Source organism: Hordeum vulgare, chromosome 6H (assembly GCF_904849725.1).
Source record: "Hordeum vulgare subsp. vulgare chromosome 6H, MorexV3_pseudomolecules_assembly, whole genome shotgun sequence".
In the NCBI taxonomy this organism is placed as follows: domain Eukaryota; kingdom Viridiplantae; phylum Streptophyta; class Magnoliopsida; order Poales; family Poaceae; genus Hordeum; species Hordeum vulgare.
In genome coordinates this window covers 258699495-258706994 of record NC_058523.1, presented here as the reverse complement: position 1 = coordinate 258706994, position 7500 = coordinate 258699495, and the positions used below count along the sequence as shown (strand labels likewise).

Sequence of the window (7500 nt, the reverse complement as noted above, 5' to 3'; positions counted from 1 at the left end):
AACCACTTCGGGAGCAACTTGATCTCAAGGAAGTATGAAGTGGAACATGCTCTCCGGTACTTTACCCAAAGTGCTGCTATCTGGTGGAAAATGCACCATGCCATACAAGGATTTAGTGGAGCAGAAACTTGGGACGAATTCAAGAACACTCTATTAAGATCCCGACTTATTCAAAAGTGCTATGATAATCGGAAGGAGAAGACTTGTGCATGCAAGATCTGTGGAGAAATAGGACACACCGAGGAAGAACACAAGGATGGATGCACTCATGGTGAAGAAAATCACCCAGCTGAGGAGTGCCCAAGTAGTCAGATGACTTGTTTCTTGTGTGAAGGAACCACCCACTACCCAGCTCAGTGTCACATTTACCCCAAGGTGCAACAAGGTGTCAAGCAGCAGAAAGATGCAATGAAGGAAACCCTCAAGAAGAAGATTCTAGAAGAACCTGTGTGAACGTAAATATAGAAGACCCTGCCGAACAAGGTCTGACCAGATTTTTCTCCAATGCGTGTTACTCATGTGGAGAAGAAGGACATTATTCACAGGATTGCACGAAGGGAAGCTAAGAGTATGTGGGAAACTTCCCGACGGAAAAAGTGGAGTTTGATCCACTTGAAATAGAAGAACTGGCCAAAGTGAAGGAGTCCGGAAAGAAGAAAAAGTACCCTCAGAAGGGCCAAATCTCTGCAGATAAAGACCTAAGTCATGTCACATGTTTCAAGGGTATGGAATTTGGCCACTACAAATACATGTGTTCACGAAGGAAGCCGGAAACCCAAGGAGCAAAAGCAAACACTAAGACGCCTCGAGACTTGTCAGAACTCATTTGCTTTCGTTGCAAGGAAGCAGGACATTTTGCTAATGATTGTCCACAAAGGAAGAAAGCTAAAAATGGAGTAGTTAAGTTTTGAACGTGGCAATAAGTGTAATCTGAAGTACTCTTGTTTTTCATGAGATTATGGAGTTGAATTTTTGTAACAGAAGCCTCTGAGATTGTAATAAATCATGAATCAATAAAATTGTTGTGTCATGATCTCCTATGTTGAAACTGTATACGTTGTTTTTTGTATGAGCAAAGATCTCTGAACATTTATGAGGATATGAGAAATATGGTCTATGCAGGCATGAGTATAATCCATTTTAAGTGTGGTAGTAATCGGTAAACCCATTGGATCCACTGAGTAGGAATGTACCATGATGACCAAGGAGACACATACATTGCTCCGAGTACCTATTTTTCTGACACCTGCAGATGACAACCCTCTACGAGTCTTTCCTCAAGGGCCCCGAAACGATCATGACCCTGACCAGTGATCATGATTACCCGAAAATCCTGAAGGACATGATGAAGCACATTCATCTTGAAGGAGATGCAGTCTACAAAGGCTACCAATTCATGGAAAGTGGAGTAGAACTTTGGTATGTGGAAGTACACGTCCACCATGTGAAAGGAGTTTGTCCAAAGACTATGGGGCAATACTTTTTCATTTCACGTGTGCCACGAGCAATTTTCTTTGATGTTTTTCGTGAAGCTGCCATGGAAGCCATACGTCAGATTGGAGAAATACTTGAAGCAAGACACCGTCATACCCAGGAATACCTGAGTGAGGTACGTGCGGAGATGATGGAGATGAAGCTCATGGCCACCATGAGAAAGCAAAAGATGGATGATTTCAAGGAGCACCTCGGAAAGTTCAAGTGGGACTAAAGTATTTCCAAGGGAGACGAATGAATAAAGTTGACAGAAATGCTCAACCATACTGAACAATGTGGATGGCAGCATTTGTAATAAAGTACCAATGAATTGGAGTTTTTTAGCAGAAATTAAGGATGTAATAAAGGATTGATTATGTAATGAATATGATTTTTGGATGAACCAATACCTTTTCATGGTAAACAGACCAATGGAGAGAAACACTGAGTATCCCACAGAGTGGAGTGTGTACCAAAAATAGGTCTGAGGATTATTATTATATGATGGTTATCCCAAGAGTATGATGGAATGAAACACTATAGGATTTAAGGGCAGAGTAATTCCAAGTATGCCTGCAACCCACAAACCCCGGAACTAATAAGTGTCAAGCACTACCTTTATGAAGAAAGAAACTTGGAAGAAACTATGATGGAGCAGCAAACATTCTCTTCGGAGCATACGAAACCCGAGAGTTGCGAAGATACGTTAGATGTTTTGTTCAGCTTGCAGAACGGATGGATTACACGAACTTCATTCATGGACAAGAGAAATTCTGCAACGCTTGTGAGGATGCCCAAGTGTTAGAATACGAGATTCCCTAAGCCTTATACAAGGTAATGATTTCAGTGCGACATGGCTTGGCCACCATGACGACTTACTATTATCATTCTCTTGCTATTCGGAATGGTAAATCTGAGAGACTTACCCATAGTGAGAGACGACGTTCTTTGAAGCTTTTGTTTAAGCCTTAGAATGGTATGATGAAAAACCCATGAACACGGCATTTGTTGTCACGCGTAAGAAATTTTACGGTGAGGATGAAACCAAGACCCCTCTCTCTGCAGGATAATGTAACATCCCAAATTTCCTAATTTGGAATGTTTTACATTGTAGCTAAGCATCTATGCATATTTATTGAAATAAAGTTTGCATTTGAATTCTTTCGATTTTTTTTTGCTTTTGCATTTCTATTTTTTCTTCACACGAAAAATGCGGGAGAATAATTCTTGCAAGCAAGAAAGAGAAGAGGAACATGACCCTCCAAAACCAGGGATTTTTTTGAATTATTTTGAGCCAAGAAAACTAGAGTTTTATGGAGAAAATAATTGCAAACAGAAAATAAAGCTTTTAGAGGTTTTTCTGAAAAAAAACATTTAAAAAATATATTTTGGTTTTGGAAAAATGTTAAACGTGTAGAGATTTTTTTTTCTGAAAATTTTGGTATATTATACCCTATATTAATTATTTTATTTTGTTTCCCTTTTATTCCTTTTAGTTTCTGTTTTATTAAAAATCTAAAATCGGGAATGTTTTTTTTATTTGGAAAGCGCCCTCGGCGCTTTATAACCGTGCCGGCCCAATCCCCCCCTTAGCCGGACCGAATCCCTTAGGATCCGGCCGACCGAGCCTGCACGCTCCCCCTCTCTCTCTGCCCAGTGGGGCCCGCGTCCGACCCCCACCCCGAGCCGGTCTTCTCCCTCCCTTTCCTTCTCTCTCTTCTCTCAATTTCCTTGCTCTCCCCAACCGGCCCGAGCTCACCGGAGCTTTCCTTCCCCGACCCGATTCCCTTCCCCTTTAAGCCCCTCTCTCCCCCTATAAAGCTTCCCCCTCGGCACCGCACCCCCTCCCCTTCCCTAGCCTGAGCCCCTCGCCGCACGCCACCCTACCACGTCGCCGGAGTCCCGAGCCCCGGCCGAAGCTCCCCCGAGCTCCTCTGCTCACCCCGACGCCTCCCTCGCCTCGCTGTCGCCGCCCATCGACGGAGGAGATCTGCCGTTGTCTTCCCCAATCCTCGGAAGTCGCCGAAGACCCCCGATCCGCCGCCCCGTCAACCGCGCCACCTCGGGCTCGCCGGAGACATCACCGGAGTCCACCACCACCGCGTGAGCAACCCCCATCTCCCCTTAGCCGTCCGATTTGTATTCGACGCGTTACATTAGATCCCGAGTACGCCTTCGGCTTTAGACAAAAAACCGACACGGCTTTTTATTCACTTAAGATTAGCCAGGGACTTTTACTTATATTCCGGCCATTTGTTAGAATTCCTCGCAGCAAACATCCTAGGACCAATCAGAGAGCGCCATGAGTACACACTGTCCGATTAGATTCAATTTTTCTTTTTTGTTTTCATTCCAAAAACAGAGAGAGTTTTAATTTTGTTTTGATCATAACTTTTGATCCACAACTCCAATGAGGTTTATTCTTTTTCCAATAGATCACAATGTTTCTGTAGTTTTTAAAAACATATAATTTGTCTATGTTTGAAATATTAAAATTTGAATTAGATCAGATTTAGTTTAAACCTTGTTTTTCTTATTCCAGGAGTTTAAAAAATGATGTTTATTTGATTCTTTTTGCTACTGCTTCCTAGTGATTATATCTTACTGTGGTATAAGTTTCAAAGTTTTTGAAATATTTTTACTTGGGGTTTTAACAGAAACAATTTCTGCCTTAGTGAGGTGTAGTGAATTCTTTCACTTAGGCCATAGCTACTTTATACTTGTGATGTTATTTTACTTGTTGATGATTGTAGTGCTTATGGTGTGTATTTGTTTGTATCGGTAGATCACCCGGAGTGCGAAGCTTGTTACTTAGAAGCGCTCGATCATGACAACTGTCATCAAGGCAAGTCATTTAGATCATACTATCTCCTATGTTTTTCTATGCATGGTAGTTTCACCTTTCTTTGCCCAATTGCATGTTGCGTAGGTACTTGGAAATTTCAGTATAGGTTGTAGTATCATGTGGTAGGCACACAAAAACCCCGATACTTGGCCCGGGACGATAATTTCATATTGCTATGCTTGAGTAGACGGGATTTTCGTTGAGTGCATAACACGAGTGATGCGAGGATGATTAAATAACCAAGACCGGTTAAGACAAGACTTTCAAGACCTCGTGAAGAAATGCAACTCTGGATGAAGGACGGTTTGACGGGCCACCTAGAGAAACCAGTGGACGACCCCGGATGCTGGAGACATCCATGACATCTTGCGGAAAGCTTCACCCAGGCTCGAAGATACGGACGGAGGCTTCAAGACCCAAGGCTTACCTGCACAGCCACACGTCATTATGGGCTATGGCTTGGTTGGACAATGCGGCGACTCTGGATAGGCGGTGCTAGCAGATGTAGAAGAACGGTAGGAATGGATGGGCACCGACAGGGATTCAGAGGGACCCGTTGAAAGACCATGTTTTGATCATCTGGTCTTCAAACACCCTGAAGTGCGAGGACATACTCGGAGGCGATCAAATCTTGTGGGGAACGTGTGCAAAACTCTGCAGAGTGCCCAACCTAATCGATTAGTCGTGTCCATGGTCATGGACAACTTGAGCCGAAGGCATTGAAATTTCCCTGAACTCTCGACACAACTTAAATAATGATGTGGGAATTAACAACAACTCGGGTACGAGAATTGGTTGGCGGAACCATCTCGTTAACAACAAACAATGTAGTAATATTTTGCTTTCAGCCCCTCTTGTTGTAGGAGAAAATTGGCTTTATGCAAAACTTATAGCCCCACCTGCCAAATATGCATGTAGAGATAGTTAGTTATTATTTTACCCCTCTCTTTGATGACTTGCCGGCTTATTCCATATGTTGACCTACACGGCTGCAACGTATCATGTTCCAGACTACTTTTCCGACCAGGAGTGAGGCTACGATCTACGCTCAACGACATTCCATGGAGTCGGATGGACTCGTCTACCTGATGCTTCCGCTAGTCTTCGTTAGATATCTCATGAGATGGCCTTCAGCCACTTTATTGTAATTCATTATTGTAATAATGTACTTGTTATGAGATTTTGATTAATATAGCTGTGTGATTGAACTCTTGATATATACATTGATGTACTGAGTGTGTACCAGCATGATCTTGGGATGGTACAGAAACACCAGAGGGTTGACTCGTATTGAGTCGGGTCGCTACAGATAACCACAAATGGTAGACCACCATGAGACCCATCGACATGTTATTTAGAATTGACCACGAGCTGTCAGTTCAGAAGACCCAGTAACAGAGGAACCCTCGATTTTGATGGAAATGTTATGAATATAACGGGAGAGCATCACCAAACGATTTAATATGAAGACTGTGAGAAGTTAGTTGCCAAACCTTGAGAGGATCGTTAAAACATTTTGAGGGACCAGTAATCTTTATTTTTTTAGTGTGGTAGTATCCCACTTTGCCGGAGGTTGGATTTGTTAGAAGACCCCCAAACCCTAACCTTTCATTCTAGCCTCTTCAAATCTCGAGGACGAGATTCATTTTAAGTGTGGTAGGTTTGTAACATCCCAAATTTTGGAATGTTAATAAAATTATTAGATTGATCATTGTTTGTTTGAGTGATTGAAACTTGAGTGAAATTTGAAACTTTTTTAAAACTTTTGAATGAGAGGGAATAAAATGACTTACCCATTTTCTTTTGAATTCCAATTTCATCCGATACAAATCACTGAGAGAAGATAACATGACTTCTTCAAAATAAAGGACATGAAAAGAAGTGGTTTGTGAAAATAGTTCCTTTTGCAATCTAATTCTTATTTTGGTCCTATTTTAAAGTTTAAATGAATTCAAATCCCCTTGCCCAAATTCAAAATCTTGAGAGGAGCAATATGACACACCAAACCAGGGGCCATTTGAAATTATATTTGAACTTATGAAACTCACAAGACTATTTTGAAAATGTTTTATATTATGTTTCAAAAACAATTTTTTAAGTGGTTTTCAAATTTTATTTTTTTCTCCAAAAATAAAATACACGGAAAATAGGGTAAAATGATTCCCTTCAATATAAAAATGGAGAGGAATTAATTCGAATCCATTTTTGTATTTTCAAAATGTTTTCTTTGCATTTTTCTTAAACCAGCAACAATGTTTGAATTTTCTGATTTTGTGAGAATTTTATTTGGTCTCGAAAATATGTTCATCTCGTAGGAAATCTTTTTCTGCAAATTTTGATATATAATATGTCTATATAAAAGTATTATAGATTTTATTTGATTTAGTTTCCTTTCCGGTTTTTGTATAAAAGGAAACAAATCGCTTTTTTTGGAAAGGCATCTTGGGCCATTAGGAAATCCGAATCTGGCCCATTGGTTCCTTCTTCTTCCTCCGAGCGTATGTTTCCTTCTAGGAAACCTCCACCATGGCGCCATGAACCTTCCTCGCCGGATTTCGCGGGATCCTTTCCTTCCCCTTGCGCACAAAGCTGTCCTATAACTACCTGGGGTTTACCTCGACCGATTCCCCTAAAAATCCCATGCCAAAACCCTCTGTATGCAAAGTTTTCGTCTTTTGGAACTCGCGACAGAAGCTGCAGTTCATCGCCGGATTCCGACGCCCGTAAGCCATCCCATGCCTCCATCTTCTGCAGTTTGACTTCTTTCAATCCGTAGTTCCTTTTTGACAAGGTCTAATCTCATCTCTCCATTTTTAACGACCACCTCGAGCTCACAACGCTGTTGTAGTTCACGGAGTTCACCTTGACATCGTTCTCGCTGTCGTCACCACCAAGTTTCACCTTCAACAAAAATCGGTCGCCCTCGACGTCCCGCATCTGTTGGACAATTTCCCCAAAGTCGTTGATCGCCGGAACTGCCGCACTATCATCATCTTCTTCCTGCCAACTCACGTTCGTTCCCTGTAAGTTATTTTCATATTAGTTAATTTAAGATCGTTCACCTTTTAGCCCTTGTAGCGAACGCTTCCAGCAAGCCAGTAATAGCCACGTGTCGCGTGTCCGCATTCTAACGTTTTTAGAAAAATAAATCCCGTTTTAGATTAAATCTCAATTTTGTTTAT

The 7500-nt window shown here is 41.6% G+C and overlaps 1 pseudogene; it reads right to left on the bottom strand.

The window, feature by feature from the left end:
• Window positions 1-7117: 7117 nt before the first annotated feature.
• Window positions 7118-7500, bottom strand: part of LOC123405374 — a 25118-nt pseudogene continuing 24735 nt past the window's right edge.